Below are 15,765 nucleotides of genomic sequence, written 5' to 3' on the forward strand. Positions count from 1 at the left end.
TTCAGGGGTGCAGTGAGTCCCACCTTCCTCCTGATGGATGGTAACACATGGCCCCACCGAGTTGCCATCGTGGAGGAGTACCTTGAAACGGAAGATATCAGGCGAACGGAGTGACCTGCCTGTTCTACAGACCTAAACCCCATCGATCACGTCTGGGATGCTCTCGGTCGACATATCGCTGCAGGTCTTTAAACCCCTAGGACACTTCAGGATCTCCGACAGGCACTTGTGCAAGAATGGCAGGCTATACCCCAGCAGCTGCTCGACCACCCGATCCAGAGTATGCCTTCCCGTTGTGCGGCCTGTGTACGTATGCATGGTGATCATATCCCATGTTTGATGTAGGGGTACATGCGCAGGAAACAGTGGCGTTTTGTAGCACAGGTATTTCGGGACGGTTTTCTCAACATACCACCAATACCATGGACTTAAAGATCTGTGTCGTGTGTGTTCCCTAGGTGCCTATGCTATTAGCACCAGTTTTGTGTAGTGCCACGTTGTGCGGCACCACATTCTGCATTTATCCTTAATTTATGAGCATGAGTGTATATGTTTCTGATCTCCATTCGAAATTCGTTCAGTTTTTTTAGATACATTATTTGATACCAGGTTTATTATCACAAATGTCTCAGATATTCTTCATTTTATAGCTGGAAGGTCATCTGAGAATTATATACTATGGGAATTTTAAGCTCGCAGTCAGAATATACAAATGGTCTCCTTTTTTACTGTCTCTAGATACACACATCAAAAAAGTTTTGCATCACCTTGGTTCCGAGAGTTCGGGAACCTGTACAGAAAATTGGAATAGATGTAAGCAGGCTGTTTAGGTTTTTGCGTTGGTAACTCCACGTAGCGTTCTGTATGAAAATCACTATCTGCGCTGTGTGCAGTCTGTGGCTGGTTTGCATTGTTGGAATATTTGGTATTGTAGTGTTGGGCAGTTGGATGTGAACAGCGCGTAGCATTGTGCAGTTGGAGGTGAGCCGCCAGCAGTGGTGGATGTGGGGAGAGAGGTGGCAGAATTTTGAGAGCGGACGATCTGGACGTGTGTCCATCAGAAAGAGTACATTTGTAATACTGGATATCATGTATGATGAATTTTGAACATTATTAAGCTAAATACATTGTTTGTTCTTTATCAAAATCTTTCATTTGCTAACTATGCCTATCAGTAGTTAGTGTCTTCAGTAATTACAATCTTTTATTCAGCTGGCTGTATTGGCGCAAGCTTTATTGCGGTAGATTGAGTAACGAAGATTTTTGTGAGGTAAGTGATTCATGAAAGATGTAGGTTATTGTTAGTCAGGGCCATTCTTTTGTAGATATTATTGAAAGTCAGATTGCGTTGCGCTAAAAAATATTGTGTGTCAGTTTAGTGATGATAAGAATAAGTAAAGGGAGAAATGTCTGAGTACGTTCAGTTTTGCTCAGCTGTTTGAAAATCAAATAACGTAGAGGTTTTCCAGCACTGTCATTTATAAAATTTTTCTAAGGGGACGTCTCATAGAGATCAACATAAACATCATTTCCGCCCTTTTTATGGCTCATGAAAACCACATATTGCATGTTGCACCACCATACAGCGAGACCTTCAAAGGTGGTGGTCGAGATTGCTGTACACACCAGTACCTCTAATACCCAGTAGGACGTCCTCATGCATTGATGCATGCCTGTATTCGTCGTGGCATGCTACCCATAAGTTCATCAAGGCAGTCTCGGTCCAGATCGTCCCACTCATCAACGGCGATTCGGTTTAGATCCCTCAGAGTGGTTGGTGGGTCACGTCGTCCATAAACAGCTCTTTTCAATCTATCCCAGGCATGTTCGACAGGGTCCATGTCTGGAGAACATGCTGGCCACTCTAGTCGAGCAATGCCGTTCTCCTGAAGGAACTCATTCACAAGATGTGCACAATGGGGGCACGAATTGTTGTCCATGAAGACTAATGCCTCATCAATATGCTGCCAATATGGTTGCACTATCGGTCGGAGGATGGCATTCACATATCGTACAGCCGTTACGGTACCATCCGTGACCACTAGCAGCGTACGTTGGCCCGACATAATGTCACCCCAAAACAGCAGCACTCGAATTCACATCTGTAGCTAAAAAAACTTTTAAAAACTCTTCTAAATGGATAACGTGTAGGCTAATTTACATATGAATGTGCAATGTGAATGTAATTTCGATTAACTGTACAAATAATGCGTGTAACATAAAACTAACTAGCTACACTGAAGTGACAAAATTCATACGATAGCGATATGTACATATGCAGATGGCGTAGTATCCGTTACACAGAATATAAAAGGGCAGTGCATTGACGGAGTTGTCAGCTGTCAGCTGGTTCATGTAAAAAGGTTTCCGACGTGATTATGGTCGCACGACGGGAATTAACAGACTTTGAACACGGAATAGTAGTTGGAGGTAGAAGCATAGAGCATTCCATTTCGTAAATCTACAGGCACCTCAATATTCCGAGATCCACAGTGTCAAAACAGAGCGGAGAATAGCAAATTTCGTACATTACCTCTCACAACGTACTTAACGACCTAGGGCAGAGCGTTTTTACTGCTACCAGGCTAGCAACACTGCTTGAAATAACCGAAGAAACCGATGTGTGACATAAGACGAACGTATCCGTCGAAATTTGGCGTTATTGGACCTTGGCAGCAGACGAGCGACGCGAGTGGGTTTGGCAACAGCACAACATCGTCGGCAGCACCTCTCCTGGGCTCGTGACCATATCGGTTGGACGCCAGACGTCTGAAAAACGCAGACCCCACAAAACCATAGACCAAAGTTGTCAACAAAGCACCTGCAAACTGGTGGTGGCTGCACAATTGCGTGGGCCTTGTTTATGTGGTCCAACTGAACCAATAATTGACTGGAAATTGTTATTTTCGGATACCTGGAGACCATTTGAAGCCATCCATGGATTTCATGTTCGCAAACAAAAAAATGGTTCAAATGGCTCTGAGCGCTATGGGACTTAACAGCTATGGTCATCAGTCCCCTAGAACTTAGAACTACTTAAACCTCACTAACCTAAGAACATCACACAACACCCAGTCATCACGAGGCAGAGAAAATCCCTGACCTCGCCGGGAATCGAACCCGGGAACCCGGGCGCGGAAAGCGAGAACGCTACCGCACGACCACGAGCTGCGGACATGTTCGCAAGCAACGACGGAATTTTTATGGACGGGAATACGCCATGTCACCAGGCCACAATTGTTCGCGATTGGTTTGAAGAACATTCTGAACATTTCGAGCGGATCATTTGGCCACCCAGACAGCCCGACGTGAACCCTATCGAACATGTATGGGACATAATGGAGATGTCAGTTCATGCACAAAATCCTGCACCGGCAACAGTTTCGCAATTATGGACGGCTATAGAGGCAGCATGCCACAATATTTCTCCAGGTGACTTCCATCGACTTGTTTTGTACGTGCCACGTCGAATTGTTGCACTGTGCTGGGAAAAAGGAGATCCTTCACGATATTAGGTTCAAAAATGCCTCTGAGCACTATGGGACCTTAACATCTCTGGTTATCAGTCCCCTAGAACTTAGAACTACTTAAACCTAACTAACTTAAGGACATCACACAACACCCAGTCATCACGAGGCAGAGAAAATCCCTGACCCCGCCGGGAATCGAACCCGGGAACCCGGGCGCGGGAAGCGAGAACGCTACCCCACGACCACGAGCTGCGGACGATATTAGGAAGTATCCCATGATTTTTGCTACCTCAGTGTAACTAACTTGTTTCAGAAAATTACGTACAGCTCTTTGACTGAATATTACTGTACATAAAATCACTTGCCGGAACTGTGACCGTTTTCATTTGGCCAAATAGAAACAGAGGCAACGGCGTTGCCGCAGTGGATACACCGGTTCCCGCGAGATCACCGAAGTTAAGCGCTGTTGGGCTTGGCCGGCACTTGGATGGGTGACCATCCAGCCGCCATGCGCTGTTGCCAGTTTTCGGGGTGTACTCGGGCTCGTGATGCAATTGAGAAGCTACTCGACCGAATAGTAGCGGCTTCGGTCAAGAATACCATCATAACGACCGGGAGAGCGGTGTGCTGACCCCACGCCCCTCCTATCCCCATCCTCCACTGAGGATGACACGGCGGTGGGATGGTGCCGGTAGGCCACTCGTGGCCTGAAGACGGAGTGCTTTTTTTTTTAAATAAAAACAGAAATCGACGAGATTGAAAATAAATCTGCATTCACTGGCCTTCTATTTTAAACTGCTCTCCGTACTCACATGATAGAACTAGGCTTAATGTTACTACAATCCAAAACTCAAAACCGAGTCAAATCATAAATCCTTGAGATACAGAACAGCTTTATTTCACACCATTGGGCCATTTTAAACGGAGAAAAAATAATAAATTTAGTGCTGTACCAACTTGGAGCAGTAAAACGTAAGAAAGAAACCAGGAGTTTTATTTAATTTATATAGCCATGCTATGTATGAAAAGCTGTTAGTGCATTACAATGGTTATATTGTAACTGCTGCAGCGTGTTATTTTGCTCACTTAGCCACCATTGGCAGTCATAAGTTAGGTTAGCTCGCAACCGCCTATGATACTGCCTGTCCCTGCCAACTTGGAGGAGGACCAGGTTCCCAGAGGCTCTTCGTATGCTCTGGAATAGCAGTGTGTTTATTGGCTGTTACAATATGTTTGTGTGCGTGGAGGCTTCATTAAATAGAAAACTCGAAAACATCATTACTTGGAGGAAAGGGAAAGGTAAGCCCACGATACCATATCAAGAACAGTTTGAAAATAGTAGATTGGACAGATGTTGTGAGAAGAGATATCCTTTCTCCGCCGGCAGACAGGCTTGGGTGCCTCGGAATGCACCTCCAGCGTCCTAAGTGGCATTATACCTGACAGCTTTAGATCTCAGGACAGGAGATGGAAAGACGAAAATGTACAATATACGCCTACTGCTAATTTTTCACTGTAAGTTAAGGTCGCAAACCGGACGTGGATAATCGGCAGCCTCTGTGAAACTACAGTATTTCTGTTGCACGAACGTAAAAGCTTGTCGCTTGGAGCAGCTTTCATCGTTCGTTCCAGGGGCTGAGAAGAGAACGCGATTACAATAGAACTGTCGAGGACAAAGAGCGGGCTGAACTTTTTTCATCCCTGTAGGGATCTGTCAAGGCCTCGCCTTTGTACTGCTTCGCTCTTCTCATATTGACAGAGCGAGCGAATGTCAAATACATCTTTGAATAAGCAGTGAGAGAGATTTAGCTTCGTCTGCGAACAGAGCAAGAACCCGCAGGCTGCCACGTCGGTTAATTTCATGCTGCGTTACAGCGACACTCGCCACCGGAACTTGGAACAGGCGGGTCCTGCTCCGTTATGGCCAGTTAGGAGAGACCTCCTACTTTAAACTGTAAGCTTTAAATCACGCGGCCTTTTGTTTTATATGTTTTTTGTCTGCTCATTATGCAATACAGTTCTTCATAATTCACAATAGCTGTTTCCATATAATAGCACAAAAAGAAGCATAATTTCTTACCCGCATAGAAAATCTAATAACATACTCAATAGCTAAAAGAAATATAACGTCTGAACTAAAAGCACTAAGAAAAATATGAATGAATATTGGTTACGACACGACCTTAGTCGACAAAATTTATACTAACAACTTGCTACACCCCAATGAAATAAAAAGAAAAGACCGGAAGTCCCTAGGAACGATAAAAAAAACTGTCATATTATACCGAGGAAAAATTTGAAATTTTATCATCTTGCGTTTCCAAAAACAACCTTGAAAATAAGCGTCAGAACATGGAAATTTTTCACCGCCTTGGTGGCCGAGCGGTTCTAGGCGCTTCAGTCCGGAACCACGCGGCTACTATGGTCGCAGGTTCGAATCCTGCCTCGGTCATGGATGTGTGTGATGTCCTTAGGTTAGTAGTTCTAAGTCTAGGGGACCGATGACCTCAGATATTAAGTCCCATAGTTCTTAGAGCCATTTGAACCATTTTGAACAAATTTTTGATTCCGTAGAACAATTCCGTAAATCTACGTCTTTGGCATGAGCTAAAAGCCAGTATATATAAGGTACGTAAAATTATGATATGTTAAAAAATAGCAATCGCATTAGTTCATGCACCTTACACTAGAGATAAACATTTTGCAAAAGTTCAAAAAATGGTTCCAATGGCTCTGAGCACTATGGGACTTAACATCTGAGGTCATCAGTCCCCTAGAACTTAGAACTACTTGAACCTAACTAACCTAAGGACATCACACACATCCATGCCCGAGGCAGGATTCGAACCTGCGACCGTAACGGCCGCGCGGTTGTAAAATTTATTTTGTCTTCTGTAATGTACTTGCTACTGATGAGGGAGAAGGAACGCGACATTAGTTGGCCAGTAAAAGCAGTAAAAGAAAAGGAAAAAGTACACTTTGTAGGGCAACATACGTCAATATCCTATACATTCCATGTGACAACGATTGGCTTGTAATGTTGTTCTTTACTACATTAAGGGATTTGTGAGGGGACAGTCTATATGTTAAACTGCAATAGCTGTGAGAAACTACAACATGGACAGACAGGAATAAATATCAAAACAAATTTCAGAAAACAATTGAATTTCTCTATCATAAACCTATCTTCATTTAATCCACGTCTACAAGAACAAAAACGCACTGCCAGTAATACAACATAACGCCTTTCAATCCTACATTCCAATGAAAAACGCAACCTGCTAAATATTTTAGAAGAAATAGAATTTTTAGTATTATGATGAAACATCCTAACATTAATTGGACTTACAGGCCTACATGAAAAGCTAAAAATATCATAAAAAATTTCACCAATATTTTTAAAAACTTTTAGGCATTCATCTACATCTACATGGATACTCCGCAAATCACATTTAAGTGCCTGGCAGACGGTTCAGTAAACAGGATTCTCCATTACTCCAATCTCGTATAGCGCGCGTAAAGATCGAACACCTATATTTTTCCGTACGTGCTCTGATTTCTCTTACTTTATCGTGGTGATCGTTTCTCCCTATGTAGGTCGGTGTCAAAAAAATATTTTCACGTTCGGAGGAGAAAGGTAGTGATTGGAATTTCGTGAAAAGTTTCCGTCGCAACGAAAAACGCCTTTCTTTTAATGGTTCAAAATGGTTCAAATGGCTCTGAGCACTATGGGACTCAACTACTGAGGCCATTAGTCCCCTAGAACTTAGAACTAGTTAAACCTAACTAACCTAAGGACATCACAAACATCCATGCCCGAGGCAGGATTCGAACCTGCGACCGTAGCGGTCTTGCGGTTCCAGACTGCAGCGCCTTTAACCGCACGGCCACTTCGGCCGGCTCTTTTAATGGTGTTCACCCCAAATTCTGTATCATTTCTGTGACACTCTCGCCCATATTTCATGATAATACAAAAAGTGCTGCCCTTCGCTGAATTTTTTCGATGTCAGTTCTATCTGGTAAGGATCCCACACCGCGCAGCAGTATTCTAAAAGAGGACGGACAAGCGTAGTGTAGGCAGTCTCCTTAGTAGATCTGTTACATTTTCTAAGTGTCCTGCCAATAAAATGCAGCCTGTGGTTAGCCTTCCCCTCAACATTTTCTATGTGTTCCTTCCAATTTAAGTTGCTCGTAATTGTAATACCTAGGTATTTAGTTGAATTTACGGCTTTTAGATTAGACTGATTTATCGTCATTTGTTTAAGATATCCCAACAACACCGATGAAAAATTAGAAATGAAATTACGTAGTCTACGGTATCAACAACTCACTCATAACCTATGGATACAAAGATCATCTTCCTAAGGAATTGGACATTAGACAATAAAATTTACAATGTGATCCCTACAATTGCATAATTAAATTAGTGTTACGTCTCATGCATGAGTTGAAAACAGGTATATGTGAAGCATGTAAATTCCTGATATGCGAAACACTAGTAGTCACATTAAGTTATACGAAAAACTGAAATGCTGTCAGGCAGATGTAGACATATTGAAAAGATATTTTGCCTTTTGCAATGCTGATGATGGCATGTGTTCGGTACAAGTCCAGCAATAAAATACTGTAAAAATAAAGAGGATAGTCTGTTGGATATTTTAGAGTGTAACAGGTATTGCTGCAGTTCTATTTTTATGTGTGGTACCTTAATAAGTAAACACATCAGCGTACTGGTTGTTTTCTCTGCGTCAAACAGTCTTAGGCCGGCCGAAGTGGCCGAGCGGTTCCAGGCGCTACAGTCTGGAACCGCGCGACCACTACGGTCGCAGGTTCGAGTCCTACCTCGGGCATGGATGTATGTGATCACATTAGGTTAGTTAGGTTTAAGTAGTTCTAAGTTCTAGGGGACTGATGACCACAGCAGTTAAGTCCCATAGTGCTCAGAGCCATTTGAATCATTTGAATCAAACAGTCTTACCACAAGCACGTCACAAACTTTATGACCTGATATTTTCTGCTCAGTAGTAACTGTGCACTAAGTGGATTACGCTGTCAGTATAGACTAACCGTTTTCCGTTCTCCACACTTCAACAACTGATCTGCCGCCCAGGGGAAAATAATCATTAATGGCTTGCTATTTCCACAAGTACTTGGAGGTAATAACCAACCCAAAGGCGTACAACTCCTAATAGCTATAATGATTAGTCTGCAAATGAAGTAAATACTGATGTAATGTCGTTCAGTACACCGTCCTCAGTCAGCAATAGAAAAATATGCACTTATACCCGTTACTCGCTATATACACGGCGAATATTAATAACACTGAAAAACAGCATGGACGGATTAATGACTGAAAATGGAGGAAAAAGGGTCCTATGAACATGTGTTCGGAAATGGACGGTGTACGTGCAACGATAACAAATTGTCCCAGAAAACTGTAAAGAGCTGCATCGCATCTACGTCACAGCAGATGTTCAAAGTGGCATCCATGGGACTACAGGTGATAGGGGTAGTATAGGTTGTCATGCAGGATACACATAATCGTACTTCGTCTTACGCCATGCTGGTGGGCCACTTGTGTGGAGCTTGTACTAGGGTTCGTCTCAATATCCTGTCGTCCATATGTGGTGTACGCACAGTCCGCTGCCTCCCTGCACGTTCGTCTGTCTGAAATGACCCATGATCACACAGACGCCCAAACATGGCTTGAAATGATGTGTGATGTGGTTGGTGTCTGCAAGGATACTACACAGACGCCCAAACATGGCTTGAAATGATGTGTGATGTGGTTGGTGTCTGCAAGGATACTTACTTCGCTATATCTGGGCTGCTGCTCGACCGTTTCCATCAGTTTGGTCGTACACAGACACCATCTTGGCATGGTCCCAACATGAATACCGGACCATTCTACTGCTTACACCACGCTGCGTCAATCACACAGCCTGCAATACACAAGGAACACACGGTACGTTGTCAAAGGAACTTTCATTCGCTAGCGCCATTCTATTGGATTGTTTGGGGGAAGAGACCAAAGAGCGAGGTCATCGGTCTCACCGGATTAGGGCAGGACGGGGAAGGAAGTCGGCCGTGCCCTTTCAAAAGAACCATTCCGGCATTTCCCTGGAGCGATTTAAGGAAATCACGGAAAACCTAAATAAGGATGGCCGGACGCGGGATTGAACGGTCGTCCTCACGAATGCGAGTCCAGTATGCTAACCACTGCGCCACCTCGCTCTATAGCGCCGTATACACTACTGGCCATTAAAATTGCTACACCAAGAAGAAATGAAGATGATAAACGGGTATTCATTGGACAAATTTATTATACTAGAACTGACATGTCATTACATTTTCACGCAATTTGGGTGCATGGATCCTGAGAAATCAGTACCCAGAACTACCACCTCTGGCCGTAATAACGGCCTTGAAACGCCTGGGCATTGAGTCAAAAAGAGTTTGGATTGCGTGTACAGGTACAGCTGCCCATGCAGCTTCAACACGATGCCACAGATCAACAAGAGTAGTGACTGGCGCATTGTGACGAGCCAGTTGCTCGGCCACCATTGACCAGACGTTTTCAATTGGTGAGAGATCTGGAGAATGTGCTGGCCAGGGCAGCAGTCGAACATTTTCTGTATCCAGAAAGGCCCGTACAGGACCTGAAACATGCGGTCGTGCATTATCCTGCTGAAATGTAGGGTTACGCAGGGATCGAATGAAGGGTAGAGCCACGGGTCGTAACACATTTGAAATGTAACGTCCACTGTTCAAAGTGCCGTCAATGCGAACAAGAGGTGTGTAACCAATGGCACCCCATACCATCACGCCAGCTGATACACCAGTATGGCGATGACGAATACACGCTTCCAATGTGTGTTCACCGCGATGTCGCCAAACATTTATGCGACCATCATGATGATGTAAACAGAACCTGGATTCATCCGAAAAAATTACGTTTTGCCATTCGTGCACACAGGTTCGTCGTTGAGTTCACCATAGCAGGCGCTCCTGTCTATGATGCAGCGTCAAGGGTAACCGCAGCCATGGTCTCCGAGCTGATAGTCCATGCTGCTGCAAACGTCGTCGAACAGTTCGTGCAGATTGTTGTCTTGCAAACGTCCCCATCTGTTGACTCAGGGATGGAGACGTGGCTGCACGATCCGTTACAGCCATGCGGATAAGATGCCTGTCATCTCGACTGCTAGTGATACGAGGCCGTTGGGATAAAGCACGGCGTTCCGTATTACCCTCCTGAAGCCACCGATTCCATATTCTGCTAACAGTCATTGGATCTCGACCAACGCGAGCAGCAATGTCGCGATACGATAAACCGCAATCGCGATAGGCTACAATCCGACCTTTATCAAAGTCGGAAACGTGATGTTACGCATTTCTCCTCCTTACACGAGGCATCACAACAACGTTTCACCAGGCAACGCCGGTCAACTGCTGTTTGTGTATGAGAAATCGGTTGAAAGCTTTCCTCATGTCAGCACGTTGTAGGTGTCGCCACCGGCGCCAACCTTGTGTGAATGCTCCGAAAAGCTAATCACTTGCATATCACAGCATCTTCTTCCTGTCGGTTAAATTTCGCGTCTGCCGCACGTCATCTTATTGGTGTAGAAATTTTAATGGCCAGTAGTGTATCATGGCAATGTTGCATTTCCGGACACATGTTCATAGGACCTTTTCACTTCCATTTCCAGTCAGAATCCGTCCCTGTAGTTTGTCAGTTTTATTAATGTTCACTTTATATACAGGGTCGCTCACTTAAACGTTTCAGCACATATATTTCTGGAACGTAAATATATATTGAAAAACGACATTCATTGGTTGAATGTAAGACACGGATCGTGAAAATAAATACTCTGAGGCATTCTAAAACGTAAGCAAATATTACTTTCAAAAAATCTCATTGGTTTTTAATGATCACACCACATTACTTCTTTTGCAATCAATAACATGAAAAATCGCAAAAAGGATGGCTTTGGTTGCATCGCAATACGTCAATTACATCCCGAGACATTTCAAAGCGTAGTTGACGCTTGAAATAAACGAAACGCCCCGCTATTGAACGTTTCGAGATGCAAACGTAAACTCCAGGTTCCTCACAATTACGATGTGATAGACGTACGTAATCTTACTTTCACTGATGTCACCAGCGCCCAAAGTAAGAATAGGGTTTCCTGCCAGTAACAATAATATGTTTGCTTCAAGCATCAACTTCAGCTTGCAATTTCTCGGGATGTGACTGACGTATTGCGATGCAAGCAACGCCACTCTTTTTGTGATTTTTCATGTTATTGACTGCATAAGAAACAATACGGCGTGTCCATTTAAAAAAAGTAAGGTTTTGTTGAAACTTATATTTGCTTACTTTTTAGAATGTCTCACAGTATTTAGTTTTATGAGCCCCTGCCTCGCACTCATAACTGTGAAAGTCGTTTTTCACTATCTGGTTTTGTGCCAGAGATATTTTCGCTTTTGCGCTGAAACGTTTAAGTGGGCGACCCAAAAAATATATATGTAATTTTGCCATCCCGGCATATAATATATATATGCCGTGATAGTTCCTTCGAAAGGCCACGGCCGACTTCATTCCCCATCTTTCCCTAATCCGATGGGACAGATGACTTCGCTGTTTGGTCCCTTCCCCCAAATCAACCGACAGTGCGCATGGAGTAAATACCGGCCCGTGTGGCCGTGCGGTTCTAGGCGCTTCAGTCTGGAACCGCGTGACTGCTACCGTCGCAGGCTCGAATCCTGCCTCGGGCATGGATGTGTGTGATGTCCTTAGGTTAGTTAGGTTTAAGTAGTTCTAAGTTCTAGGGGAATGATGTCCACAGATGTTAAGTCCCATAGTGCTCAGAGCCATTTGAACATTTGAGCATGGAGTAAATGAAATGATCAATAGCACAAGCGCATCTGAAGTACCAGCCAGATCGTTACCACCTGTATCGACCCATGCTGAAGCACCCATATTAGTATAAGGTGTAGCCTCCACAGGCGGCAATACCGGCGCTGACTCTGACAAAGTCGATCCTACAGATGGCGAATACTTTCTGAGACACGTTATGCCACGCATGCTCGACGTATTCACGTAGTTCTGTAAGAGTTGTTGGCTGACAAATCGCACGAGCCATTTCTTGTCACGATTTATCCCACAAGTGCCCGACTGGAGACAATTCCGGAGATGGTGCTGGCCTGGAATGTTGCTGCACGTCTTCCATAGCAATTTGAGTTTCACGGTCAGTGTGTGGTCGAGCATTATCCTGTAGGAAAAACACATCATCTTCCCGTTGCGAGAATAGCAAAAGAACGGGTCTAACAAACATTCTGCACGTACCGAGGGCTTGGTTAGTGTCCCCTCCAGAAACAGCAAAGGTGAACCAGAGTTGTAGTTTATCGCATCCCAGACCATAATGGCAGTGGTGGGGCCAGTGAGTCTTGGACGAATGCACTCTACGAGATAGCCCTGACCAGGTGTCCGTGGTACGCACAAACAAGTGCATAGACAGAGAATCTGCTTTCATCGCTGAAGACCACGGCATGCCATTCCATCTTCCAACATCCTCTGACGGCACGAGTCGAGCCGTCCACGTCGATACTGTGGCGTGAGTGGAATGCGGGCTAAAGGTGTGTGTTTCCGTAGTCCCTCTGTTAATAACAGTTCCGAAACAGTTCGTGTTGATACGACTCATCTTATGACTCCTCTTATCCTGTGGTAGCTGAGCGATCTGTCACTGCAACCCTTACAATACGACGATCATGGAGGGCGTCTGTGCTGTGTGGACGTCCAGAACCTATATCTCTGACATCGATATGTTTTACAGAATTTTAGAACATGTTTTTTGCTCGCGTATCACGTCATTTCTGGAAACCCAGAATCTACTCTGTAGGAATCAACATGGATTCCGGAAACAGCGATCGTGTGAGACCCAACTCGCTTTATTTGTTCAAGAGACCCAGAAAATATTAGATACGGGCTCCCAGGTAGATGCCATTTTCCCTGTCATCCGGAATTCGTTCGATACAGTTCTGCACTGTCGCCTGATAAAGTAAGAGCCTACGGAATATCAGACCAGCTGTGTGGCTGGATTGAAGAGTTTTCAGCAAACAGAACACAGCATGTTGTTCTCAATGGAGAGACGTCTACAGACGTTAAAGTAACCTCTGGCGTGCCACAGGGGAGTTTTATAGGACCATTGCTTTTCACAATATATATAAATGACCTAGTAGATAGTGTCGAAAGTTCCATGCGGCTTTTCGCGGATGATGCTGTAGTATACAGAGAAGTTGCAGCATTAGAAAATTGCAGCGAAATGCAAGAAGATCTGCAGCGGATAGGCACTTGGTGCGGGGAGTGGCAACTGACACTTAACATAGACAAATGTAATGTATTGCGAATACATAGAAAGAAGGATACTTTATTGTATGATTATATGATAGCGGAACAAACACTGGCAGCAGTTACTTCTGTAAAATATCTGGGAGTATGTGTACGGATCGATTTGAAGTGGAATGATCATATACAATTAATTGTTGGTAAGGTGGGTGCCAGGTTGAGATTCATTGGGAGAGTCCTTAGAAAATGTAGTCCATCAACAAAGGAGGTGGCTTACAAAACGCTCGTTCGAGCTATATTTGAGTATTGCTCATGAGTGTGCTATCCGTACCAGGTCGGGTTGACAGAGGAGATAGAGAAGATCCAAAGAAGAGCGGCGCGTTTCGCCACAGGATTACTTGGTAAGCGTGATAGCATTACGGAGATGTTTAGCAAACTCGAGTGGCAGATTCTGCAAGACAGGCGCTCTGCATCGCGGTGTAGCTTGCTGTCCAGGTTTCGAGCGGGTGCGTTTCTAGATGAGGTATCGAATATATTGCTTCCCCCTACTTATACCTCCCGAGGAGATCACGAATGTAAATTTAGAGAGATTCGAACGCGCACGGAGGCTTTCCGGCAGTCGTTCTTCCCGCGAACCACACGCGACTTGAACAGGAAAGGGAGGTAATGACAGTGGCACGTAAAGTGCTCTCCGCCACACACCGTTGGGTGGCTTGCGGTGTATAAATGTAGATGTAGAACCTCGTATGCAGATGAAGAATATTCACGTTACCACTGATACCAGCATCGTTGCACAGCTGAATCAACAGGTCCAACTTGTGTGGCAGTTCTCCGAAAGGACCATCCCGCCACTCGGAAGGCCACAATTTGACCCCTTCCAAACTCGCTCAGTTGGCTATAGGAAGCACGAGATCGTCTCCGTGCCATGATTGCCTTCTTGCTTCACACGTTTACACCACACTGACCCTTCTGGATGTGAGAAATTGCCGGCCGCGGTGGTCTAGCGGTTCTGGCGCTGCAGTCCGGAACCGCGGGACTGCTACGGTCGCAGGTTCGAATCCTGCCTCGGGCATGGGTGTGTGTGATGTCCTTAGGTTAGTTAGGTTTAAGTAGTTCTAAGGTCTAGGGGACTTATGACCTAAGATGTTGAGTCCCATGGAGCTCAGAGCCATTTGTGAGAAATTCCGTATTGGAGGTAGGCACAGATGGCACTCTGGTGTTCCGAAAACTATTCGTTCGTATAAATACAATAATACAGGAATAGAGAACATCAAAACAAATGTACTTCGGCAAGTATGGCCTCTGAGGTCAACTTTTAATGTTAAGGTCGGTGGTGCTGATGTGTCGCTGACTGGGAATGTGTACTGACATTCAAAACTGCTTGTGTACGGATGCAATCATTACCACCTTGTGACAACAACAGTGAACGTGGCGCAGTTTACGTATGCTCAAATGACTGACACGCATATTGTACGCCGGTCGGTGAATGGAAATGGACGAGCTGGAGCGAGAGTGTCGACAGCGCTTTCCCATCCGACGCGTTTCTTAGCACCATCTGACACCTTCATCGCCTGCTAAGTGAAACAGACACTTTCCTCGAAAATATGTGTGATACAGATCGCAATCGAACTGTGTAAATTGTCGAAATGGAACACGAGAGTCTGCTACATGTTGACACTCCATACATATACAAAGGGCGTTCAAAAAGTTTTGCACAGTCGTCTCTGATTTTTTGTATTTTTTGCAGGAGCAGAAAGAAATTCTTTGTGAACATACTTGGAATATTTAGCTATAAGTTGGTGTATAAAAGTACTTTCTTTTATTTACAAGTGAGCCATAATGGACCGTTAAGTAGATGTCAGGTTGCGACAACGGTCGGTGATGGAGTTCCTCTTCAAGACCGGCGATGACTCTGCCACATCGATTCAGAGGAAGTTGCTCCCTGTTTCT

This window comes from Schistocerca cancellata, chromosome 4, assembly GCF_023864275.1.
Source record: "Schistocerca cancellata isolate TAMUIC-IGC-003103 chromosome 4, iqSchCanc2.1, whole genome shotgun sequence".
NCBI lineage: Eukaryota > Metazoa > Arthropoda > Insecta > Orthoptera > Acrididae > Schistocerca > Schistocerca cancellata.